Source organism: Belonocnema kinseyi, chromosome 7 (genome assembly GCF_010883055.1).
Source record: "Belonocnema kinseyi isolate 2016_QV_RU_SX_M_011 chromosome 7, B_treatae_v1, whole genome shotgun sequence".
Classification (NCBI taxonomy): Eukaryota; Metazoa; Arthropoda; class Insecta; order Hymenoptera; family Cynipidae; genus Belonocnema; species Belonocnema kinseyi.
Window position 1 is genome coordinate 27,969,124 of NC_046663.1, and position 12,515 is coordinate 27,981,638.

The window sequence follows — 12,515 nt, forward strand, 5'->3', positions numbered from 1 at the left end:
TAGACCACATGGGGGAGGGGGAGGCAAAAATGGAAAAATTTGAGCCACGTGGTTTATGGAAGCCCCCTAATTGTTAGTCCATGGCTTTAATGTAAAAACACTACACAACCAAAAAATAAAAAAAAATAAAAAACAGACATTGTTCTATAGCCTTCCTAAAAACGCCTGAATTTGTTCGTTCGAAAAAAAAATCATGCGGTACCGGGTTAAAAATTCAATATTTTGGTTAAAACTTCATTTTGTTTGGTGAAAGATTAATTATTTTCGTTGAAAACTTATTTCTGTGCCTAAAAATTGATTTATTTTTTGAAAATTCGCCTTTCAGATAGAAAAATATTTTTCTGGTTTCGAAATTCATCTTTAGGGTTAGAAATTCGACTATTTAGTTAAAAATTCAGTTTTTTGGGGTATTGATTTATAATTTTCATTGAAAATGTGTTTTTTTTATGAAAAATTAATCTTTCTGGTTGAAAATTCATATACTTTGTCAGAGATTTGTCTTTTTTGGTAACTAATTTATATTTTTGGTTAGAAAATCAGACAGTTTATTACAAACTCATTTTTTTGTAGACAAAAAGTTAAAAATTGAACTCATTTCTTGAAAATATGTCGCGATTGTTTAAAATTTAATTATTTCACTAAAAAAAAATTACGAACTCATCTTTGGTTTAAAACAAAAATTACCCTTATTTTTAGTTGAAAATTCGACTTTCTTGGTAGAAAAATAATCTTTCTGGTTCAGATTTATCATTCAGACACAAAATTAATTTTCTTCAATAAAAGTACAAATATTCCATTTTTGGTTAAAAATGTAACTTCTTTAGTTAAAAAATTCATGTATTTTGTTCAAAAATCGACTTTTTAGGTAAAGAAAAATATTGTTCTTTGTTTAAAAACTCATCTGTTCGGTTAAAAGTAATTTTTAATTTTAGATTCGACATTTCAATTTGGAGTTCACTTTTTTGCCTGAAAGCCTATCCAATGTGTTTAATAATGTTATGAAATTTCTTGTATAACACATGAAGTCTTAAATAAAAAAATTGTTAATTTCTCTTATGAAAAAGATTTCAGTCGAGTTTTCACGATCAAACTATGAAGTGTTTTACAAGAAATAACTATCCACGAAAAAAATTGAATTTTCAATCCCAAAAGACGAATTTTTAATCAAGAAGAATTACTTTTTAACAAAATTGTTGAATTCTCTACCAAATAGCTGCATTTTTATCCAAAAAATATTAATTTTGTACTAAAACAGATGAATTTGTAATAAAAACAAATTTTTTTTTTCATAAGTGAAACTTTCATTCAGAAAATATTTCAGTTCATTTTTCAACACCAAAATATAAATCTTAAACAAAAAGTAAATTTTCTACGAAAGAGTTAAGTTTTCAAAAAGAAAAATAGTATAATGGCCTAATTTTTAACAAAACGGTTATATTTTTATGAAAAATAAACATTTAATTTCTGCTAAAGCAGGTAAACTTTAAAATAAAAGACAAAATTTCAACAACAACAAAATAGTTGAAATTTCAACCGATAAGTTAACGAAAAAATGCAATTTTCTATTATTTAAAATAAATTCTGAGATTCTCAGAAATTCTCACAGAATTTATTTCTCGGTTATATTCTCGGTAATATTCTCATTCTCGTTACCGTTATCAGATTTTTCTTTGACTAATTTTTCACTTAAAATCATCAATAATCAAGCGGCAGTATTTTAATCTAATAATATTTTTACCATAGAATATTTTATAAGCAAAATAAAACAGTGTTTCATATACATATTTAAAATTTTCAAATGTATTAATTTATTTCAATAAAAAAACTTTTTTCTACGTTAAAAGATAACTCTTTAACAAAATACTGGAATTGTCAAAAAAAAATTGAAAAATGAAATTTATACAATAAAAGAAAAGAATTTTGAAACAAAAAAGACGAATTTCCAATAAATAATGATTTTTCACTCAAAAAATAAATAAAAGTTTATCAAAATTATTGAACCTTCAAACCAGAAAATAAATTTTCTCGACCAAAATTCAATTTTCAAACGAAAAATATAACTGTTAAACAAAAAATTAATTTTCCACGAAACTGATGCATTTTTACGCAAAAAAAGGAAATTTCGAACTAAAAAATAATCGGTTTACAAAATAAAACGTGAATTTTTAACTAAAAAATATCAATCTTAAAAAATGGAATAGTTCCATTTTCTGTTAAAAAATGGATTCTAAACAAAAAAGAGAAGTATTTTCCACTAAGTAGTTAAATTTTGAACCAGTCATAAGCCTTCAATAAAAAAGTTTCTCAATGTAGTTTAACTTTGACTCAATTAGTTGAATTTTCAATTAAAAAATATTAATTTATAACAAGATAATTAAACTTTCAACCAACGAGATAACTTTTTAACTTAAAAAGGATGTTTTAACGTTTTAGCTAAATTGTTGAATTCCCTAGCAAATAGTTGCATTTTATCACAAAAAACTTTAGTTGGCATCCAAAAAAGATTCCAGTTAACTCGGTAACATCAAAAATTGAATTTTTGTAACAAAGAAAAAAGTTTCTACGAAAAAAATTGAATTTTTAATCCAAAAAGACAAATTTTTCAACCAAAAAGGATGTATTCTCAACAAAATATTTAAATTCTCTACCAAATAGTTGCATTTTTATTCATAAAATATCAATTTTGTACTAAAACAGATGAATTTGTAACAAAAAGCACATTTTTTTATAAGTGGAACTTTCATACAGAAAGTATTTCAGTTCATTTTGAACACCAAAATATAAATTTTAAGCAAAAAGTCCATTTTCTATTAAACAGTTATATTTTTAAGAAAATAGTATAATATAGCTTAATTTTTTAACCAAGCAGTTTCATTTTTATAAAAAAAAAGATTTATTTTCTGCTAAAGTAGATAAACTTTAAAATAAAACAGAAAAACTTTCAAAAAAAGAGTTGCATTTGAACCGAAAAGTTAACGAAAAAATGCAATTTTCTATTAATTAAAATAAATTCTGAGATTCTCATAAATTCTCAGAGAATTTATTTCTCGGTTGTATTCTCGGTTATATTCTCATTCTCGTTACCATTCTCGAAGTAATATAACCGGCTCAGAACTCCCTCGAACACTGTCATCAGCTGTTTCGCGGACACTGTAAGAATCAGGTGATTAGCCAAGTGCCGTGGCATCCTCGAAGCCCCTTCTATGAGATATGTAGTACATATGTACTTAGTTTTGCACAATACGTTAAGTGAAAAGTGCAATTTAAATTTTTCCTAATTGAAATTTTATATTTTAACTTTACCGGGCTTTGAAATGTCTGAACTCGCTTACAATAGCTGATGCGCAAGCAGTCGATTTAATGCAGGTTGTAGGTTAAATTAGGTATACGTTGGAGGTTTTTTTTATTGGTTTTGTACAATAATAATGTCGTATATATTTATGAAATTATTACACTAAATCTTTGTTCTGAACATTATTGAGGTAAGTGAAAACATCTTACCGAACACTGGAAAAAATTGTCATTTTCGTACAAAAGATATCAATACATATTGCGAAAAAATGTGGACTAATTGTAAGCAGATATCTATGTGATCTTCAGAATTATGGTTATCGACACGGTCCTGTAATTCGACGCCGATTGGCTGAGGGGTAAGACTACCTGAGCTTACAGCGTCCGATACCGTCGATTCCGATGAGTGACAGTGTCCGAGGTTCGACTGTATGTATTTTTTTAATGCGATTATATCTCCTTTGACACACGTAAAATGAGTTACTACCTGAATTTATTTTTCAAAATTGCTTGTACATATATTTCAATTTTTTCTGGAAAGGGATGGTGAATTGAAAAAATTAATTAATTTTTCAAGAAATGCAATTTTGAGTTTAAAGTAAAATAAAAAATAAGAATAACTTATATTTCTTAATGAAATAATTCTTTAATGCCTTTTTGTCTTGTAAACTGATTAATTAGTTCCTTGATTTACAATATTCTATTTAACATATTAAATTACATAAATATTGAAGTTAAATATTGTTTAAGAAAATTAATTGATTATTTACTTTGAGGTTATGTTATTTAATATGGGATATGATTTGTATAATACAATTTTATCTATATTTTAAATATCCTTATTCCAACTTAATAATTTAAAAAATGTTTTTGATGTTTTAAATAATTATCTGAATTCAATTTTTAAAATTGTTTTAAAAGATTGATTATTAATACTTAAATTTTTCATCAAAAATTGTGTAGAAATTTCATTGATGTTACAATGAAAATAATTTATTACTGCATTTTATATTATGAATATAAACTAATATAAATTGTTTTTAATTAAATCACATAAATCTATTATTGGCAATAAGTTTATGTAATTAAATATTGGCTATTATTCCTATTAAAAAATTAGTTATTTATTCGAAACATCTCCCTCAAAATATTTTTTTTTGTGTTTGTGATGTTGGAAAATGAGGGAATGAAATTTTCAAAATGATATGTGCACACATTTCGATGAAAATAATTATTGCATTATTCCTACGTTCTTTATTCATTAATTAATTAGTAATCGATTCTGCAAAAATTTAGATTTTATAGAATTAGTTAAAAGCTTATAGTTGATTAAATATAAAAAAGGACAAGTTTAAATTAAAAAAATATATAAAGTAAAAATTATTTGATTGTTTTAATGAAAATAATTCTTTAAAGCTTTATATGATTTGAATTTTCGGAAAAAATAATGGTTTAATGTTTTTCTTTTATGATTAGATATTTATTAAATAATTCTGTTAAACCTTAAGTTTTCTGGAATTATTTCGAAAGAAATAAAAGTATTCAGAATTTGAATTTCAAATTCAAGAAACATAAAATTTATTTGATTTTTACCTATGCAAATATTTCCTTGAGGCTTTTTAGCTTGTGAACTATTCTATTAAATTTCAGCGTTATAATTTTGACAACAATATTGAATTAAATAAAGAGTTAATTATATGTAAGTAATTTCAAATTTTTCGGAATTATTTTTAAAGGTTATTCATAAATTAAGTATATAGTAATTCTGTTTCAAATTTAAAGAAAATATAATAAAAAAAGTATTAGAATGATTAAATGAAAATAATTGTTTAATGCTTTTTACCTTGTGAACTGAATAATTAACTCTTAATTGATTTTATTAAAACTTATGATTTCTGGAAGTAGTTTTAAATGTTATTTATAAATAACATTTTTAGAAATAGAAGATCAAATTTGAAAAAAGATATTCAGTTTTTAAATATTAAATTAAATTAAGATTACAATTTAGTTTCTTATATAATATATAATTTTCGAATTTTTAGAAATGAAATTGAAAATTTTAAAATAAGTAGAATAAAAATGGTTTCAATGTCTAAATGAAAATAATAGTTTATTGCTTTTTACGTTATGAATACATTAATTAATTATTAGCTTTTTTCACAATATTAAATTACATATAGATTGAATTGTAATTTCTCTCAATTGTGATTTCTGTATTACAAATATATGATTGTTTGAAATTCTTATTATGTCATGGAATGAGTATCTGAATATTTTTCGAAAATTAAATGTGCATGTATTTCGTTTCAAATAATTGTGAAAGGCGATTAATGAAAGTTATTGTTCAAGACTTTTAATTTTGTGAACTGATTGATTGATTATTTTTGACATCGGAATGTGATTTTTAGATTGTTGGTATCATCTTTGAACGTATTTTATCAAAAATAATTTTACAAAAATTATATTTTTTCAAAATTTTTTCAAATTGAATACATTATTTCAGATTCTAATTCAGTGAAACTTTAAGTGGTAAAAAATTTTCACAAATAAATAGTTACTTGAAAATTGGGTAAATGGTAAAAATGAATACGAATTAAGCGGAAGTTCTGTTTGATTCCCAGTGACGGACTTGAGTAGATCTTTTTTCAGAAAAATTTAACTTAATTTCTTATAATTGTTCAACAAAATATAGTTTTGGGCAGAAAAATAAAATTAATTATTTTAAATTGTAAAATGTTGACAAATATTGAAAGTTATAATACTTACACGAGTTCATCGGGGTCAACGGGGTTACAAATTATCAAAGAAAGAAATGCGCTAAAAGCGCAAATCGCGAGGGAACTTTTCATTCTTAAAAAAATTTCAATTAAATCTTTTCATAAGAACTGCGAAAAGAAGGGCATTGATTTCGAATTTATGATATCTGGTTCTAAAAAATTAATGTGGGACGGATAAATAATCCCTTCCATTTTTCGACTCTGCGAAGGAAATCTTCAAGACTTTGACTGTTCATCCTAAAAAGGGGGGAACTAGAAAACATATAATGTTACAATCTTATTATGTACTAATTATTTCCTGGTTTTATTTTTTAAACAGTGATACTTATGCTTTCTCAAGTTTTCAAGAATTATAAATAAAGCCAGACGTGTAATTAACATTTTCTGCGCCCGTTGCGAATAAATGAAAAAGATTAAATAAATAAAAGATAAAAAGAATCATTTCACTGAATTTTAACAATATTCCGACATAAGTAATCTACTTGACTATTAATTATTTAGAGCGTTTTCAGTTGAAACTTCCCAGTGGGCACAAAATATGGTGACGTCTTTACGACATCGTTACGACATATTTACGACAACGTTACGACATTCTATGTCCATGTCGTTTCGTTGTCTTCGCGATATCGCAAAGACATCGTCAGATCATACGAGTCATTTACGATATCGTAAAGGCACCTTAACGACATGGACACAGGATGTCGTAAGGTTGTCGTAAGGATGTCGTAACGATGTCGTAAAGACGTCGCCAAACTTTGTGCCCAATGGGTTATGGATCTCTTAACAATAAAAACTGCTTAATGTGGAAATGAACTAATTTATTAATTTTTATCGGAGTGAAAAAAATTAACTTTGTATATAACGCAGATAAGACGAACTTCACAGATATCTTTCAAAATAAAGAATGTGAAAAAAAAATTCAAGTTGAAAATCTGGGAAAAAATAAAAATGAAAACCGCGTTTCCCAAAAAACTTTATTATTTTATTTTTACTTCAGAAGCTTGTGTAAGTGTGACTCAGATGTCCTAAAAGTGTTGGAGTGCGTTTTCCACTGGTTTTCAAAACAAAAATTCAAACGTCAGATCTTATAATAAATACTAATAAAATTCTGAATACATTGCTTACATAAGATTGTTTGAAAAAGGTTTTTGATAGATATCATTTTGTAACTGACAATCAATTTAACTCACCAAATAACAGAAAATACTTAACGTAATTTCAAACCATATGAAAAATAAATTTCTTTAAATTTATAAATTAATTTTTTTCTAAAAAAAGAAGATCTATTCTCTTCGCTTCACTGGGAATCAAACCACAAAACTTCCGATTGCAAGTCAAGTGCTTTTCCAATAAGCTGTTAAAACTAAAGAAAGGAGAATCTCTTTTTAAAACTATGCGCTATCTCAAGCCAGGTGTTACATTTATGCTAGGAGTAATTTAAAGGAATCTGTATTATCATCACAGATATTTATTATAGATTAGTGTAGATATTATTCCACCATCCGTGAAAATATAAATTAACACTATCCATCAATTTAACTCTGCAAATAACGGAAAATAATTCACGTAACTTCAGAATAGATGGAAAATGCATTAAAATTGATTGATTTTCTAAAAAAAAATATCTACTCTCTTCGCTCCACTGGGAATCGAACCACAGAACTTCGGATTATTTGTCGTGTGCTGTCCATTAAGCTGCTAGAACTATTGAAAGAAGAATCTTTTTTTAGAAATACACGCTATCTCAAGACAGGTGTTACATTCATGATACGAGTAATTTTAAGAAATCTGTATTATCATCAGAGATAGTTACTATGAATCAGTGTAGATGTTTTTTCCCTATCCGAGAAAATTTAAATTTGCACTATCGATCTATTTAACTCTTCAAATAACGGAAAACCATTAACGTAAATCCAGAACAAATGAAACATAAGTTCATGAAAAAGTGATTTATTTTATTTAAAGAAAAAAAAATTAATATCATCGCTCTACTGGGAATCGAACCACAGAACTTCCGATTGTTTGCCGGGTGCTTGCCCATTAAGCTGTTAGAACAAAAGAAAGAAGAATCTTTTTTAGAAAAAAAAAGCCAGGCTTACATTTATAATACGACTAATTTATAGGAATCTGTATTATCAGAAGAGATAGTTACTATAAATCAGTGTAGATATTATCCCGCTATCCGTGAAAATATAAATTAACACTATCGATCAATTTAACTCTTCAAATAACGGAAAATACTTAACGTACATTCAGAACAGATGGAAAACAAATTTATTAAAATTTTTAAATTAAAAATTGAAGTTGAACATTTATTTGAAGACATAACTTTATCGATAGTATTGATTTATATTTTCACGGATAGTGGAATGGTATCCACACTGATTTAGGGTAACTATCTCTGATGATAAAACAGACTCCTTTATTATATTTATTTCTGTATTTCTTAAAAAAATATATTTTTTTGGACTCTCTAATAGCATCATGGAAGAGCACCCTGTCGGCTATCGGAAGTTCTCTGGTTCGACTCTCAGTAAATTTAAGAAGGTAGATATTTTGTCAGTAAAAATTTAATTTTAAGATTTTCTCTATATTTCTACAAGGTATAGAAAAAGAGCGTTGCAGGTTTGATTAATGAAAGTGAATTATTATTCCGATATGTAGTAAATAAACCCAGTGAGCACAAAATTTGGCGACGTCTTTAACGCATCGTTACGACATATCTACGACAACTTTACGGCATCCTATGTCCATGTCATTTCGGTATCTTTGCGATATCTTAAAGACATCGTCAGATAATACGACTTATTTACGATATCGTAAAGACACTTTAAAGATATGGACATAGGATGTCATAAAGTTGTCGTAAAGATAACGTAACGATGTCGTAAATACGTCGCTAAATTTTGTGCCCACTGGGAAATGACTATTTTGTATTATATTATAGAAGCTCGTAATACGTGCAATATTTCTAATATCAATTGATTCCTTGCCTTAATAATGATGAATAATATTTAGTTGCAAACGTGATTTGCTTTAATAATAATTATAATATTAATGATAACAAATTTTTGGTAAGGTATGGCACACAATTACATTAATTTCTATTGACCAAATGTGGTGGCAATGAGTAATTGACAGTTGATATGAAACTGAAAAATGTTTTTTTATTTTTTGAGATAAGATAATACGACAGGAAATCTTTATTTGTACAATTATTGATAATAATAATAATAATTGTTAACCAGTGCCAAAGAGTTTTTATAACTGTTTAAATTTAGTTAATTTCAGATAATTATATTAAAATAATTAAATCAATATTTTGAAACGTAAACAAATAGCTAATCTGTTGAATCTTTAAATTCTTTAACACGCCCTGCTAGTTGTTAAATTCCTTGAAATGGTTAAAATCAATTGGAGTTGTAAAAATCCATTGAAATTAACTGAAAGAATAATCAAATTTTTACTGAAACATCTTAAAATTTTTTGAATTCTTCGAAATCTGTTTCCTTTTTATCATTTTAATTTAAAATAAAAAAATTGTAATGTTTCAAATTGAAATTTCATCGATTGCTGGCTTTATATTTCAAATACTTCACTTTTAATTTGCTCAGTCTTAAATATTTTACTTCTAACTATTTATCTATATCAAGCAGTCAAATAATGTTGAATATTAAAAAATTGTTCTTGTCCCTAAAGAACAATCTATCTCCAGTAGGCACCAAATTTGGCGAAGTCTTCACGACATCGTTACGACATCTTTACGACAACTGTACGACATCCTATGTCTCTGTCGTTAAGGAGTCTTTACGATATCGTAAATAAGTTGTATGATCGGACGATGTCTTTCCGGAAATTGAAAAAGAGTGTTAAATTACGAATTTATCAGTTTAAATTTATTTCCAATTCGAAAATAATTTATAAAGTTTTAATCGGACACCTACATTTATGTAACTATCGATACACTCCAGTTTAAATAGTTTAATTTTCAACGTTGAAATCTGTAAATGATTTTACTTAAAACAATTTTATAAATATCTTGTGAAATGAATTATTTTTTAAATTTTAGTAAAATGACAAAAGCTCAATTTAAGAAATTTAAAAAAATGTGAAATCTTTAGAAATGTTTATTTGAACCATTTACCGAAAAAAATTAAAAATACTTTTATACGAAAAAGGAAAAATTATTTGCATTAGCAAAAAATTTGCGAAAATAGCATCATAAGTGATTTTTTTCTTCAAAATAGTAGTAAAATAGTTGCCTTGTTGAAAAAAAGTATTACAAAAAAAGCCTTCTAGTTAATTTTTTTCTCACATCAGGCACGTGAAACACATCATCACTTAGACTCTATTATCATAGTTTAAATAAAATTGTTGCATTATTTCTTTCCTTACTAATAAAGTAACCCTGAAGTTCTAACATTGTTGAAAAATATTGACAATGAAAACTTAACGATATACCGAAAAAAAATTTCAAATTTAAAATTTTTCGGAATTTCTTATTCAAATTAATACCTATATATGATGTTGTAAGGTGATGCAAGAATGATTTTTTTTTGTAACTTTTATTCAAAATCGTCGATAATAGGTGATTGGAGTAGAAACTCAACATTTCTCTTGAATATTACCTATAAAATACAAAAAATTAATCTCCGAATATCACCCCCATGAGTTTTTTTTATAGATTCCCAGAAAAAACCTATAAATGAAAAATTATGTTTTGAGAGTTTCTGGCGCAATTTTTTTTAGTTTTTTTTTACATTAATCAGTTCTAATACATAGAAAACTACTTTCTTCTGTTAATTACATTTTTAAATAAATTGTTTAGAAATTTATTATTGTCTTTAGAAATGTATTCTTAGAATGGAGTTGGGAAGTCGCTGTTTTTCCGAACATCTCAACTTATTTTGAACTTTTAAGTTAGATAGAGGCAGAAATCAATTAAATTTATAGAAATAATTGCTTTGAAAATTTATCATGCTATAAGGTTGCAGTTTTTAAAAATATTTTCCACTTTTTCTCCACTTTTAATTTATTCTGAGGTGATAATCAATTCAACAAACCTAACTGAAAAATCCTCTAGTTAAAGTGTCACAATTTGCCACTGTTTTGATTGGCTACGATTAAATCGGAACCAGAAGTGATAAAAAGCGCGCGTTTTCCAAACAAAATTTTGCAATAAATTTACAATTTTGAAGAATATAATCTAAAAAATTTTGAAATGTGAAATATTTACACAAATAATCTATTTTTATTTCATAATTGATCATTAAAATTTTCCATTCGTTTCGTGTTTATTTAATTAGAATTCAGGAATGTAAATAATCAAATATAAAAGAATTGTTCAGGGAATAAAACAAACCATTCTCAATTTAAATTAAATACAAATTTCGATTTTTTTCTTTCGGGTTCATCCATGAATTACTTAATAGATTTTTCACTTATTTTCCTCCCTCTTACTCGCCAATCTCTTCTTACTGACCGTTATGTTATTGCCAAAGTCGAATTGGTGACCGTTATCTAAAAAATATTCCGTAAGAACTGCATGATTGTTGTTATTTGAATTAGTTATAGAATATTTATGTTGTCTATTTCTAGTTTCTAATTTTCTTCCCGTTTCACCAACGTAGACTGAAGTAAATTTAAACAGTTAAATTTATAAACTAAGCCTGTTCAATATTTTCTGATAAACTTTTGATACCCGTGCAGAAATTGCGGTCTGGCCCCGATCGGGGCCAGACCAGTCTAGGTCTTGTCCCCATCGGGAATCCTGGTAGGGGCCAGGCCGCGCATGAAACACACGCCCAGATCGGGGCCAAGTCGGGACACCCGATCGGTGCCCCATCGCTGCCCGATCGGTACACGATGAGTCTCATTATAATCCATTCCTGAATTTCACAAATGGAGATTTAATATAAGTAATCTCGAAACTATCGAATAGTCCTCTCCTTTCGAAGGCTACCTTAATATTTTGAATTTCTAATTAAGATATTTTAAGTTAAAATTAACGTACTACAGGCACGAAAAGAAAAGGTTTCAGAATACAAAATTTAATTATACTTTTAGAAAGCGTAAAATTATTGTGGATGGTATCAGTTTTGAGGAAAAGGTTTGTTTTTTATGAAGAAATGGATGATAACCAGAAATATTTTATGCAACAATTTTAATTTCCTGAAAAAAATGTTGTCTATAAAAGTTTTTAACAAATTAGAAAAAGTTTTTTCGCAAAAATATTCCCGACAACTTGACATTTTCGAATGCTTTAAAAAAAAATCATCGGAAAATAACCTATGATTTACGATTTATTAACATTTTACTGTAAATAAATTCAATTTTCTGTCAGTTGCATTATTATTATTATTATTATTATTATTACACCATTAAGCCATTTCCCTTTCGGGGTAGGCGTGACTCACTCGGCAGGGGAAAGGAGTAGTGTGTGGATGG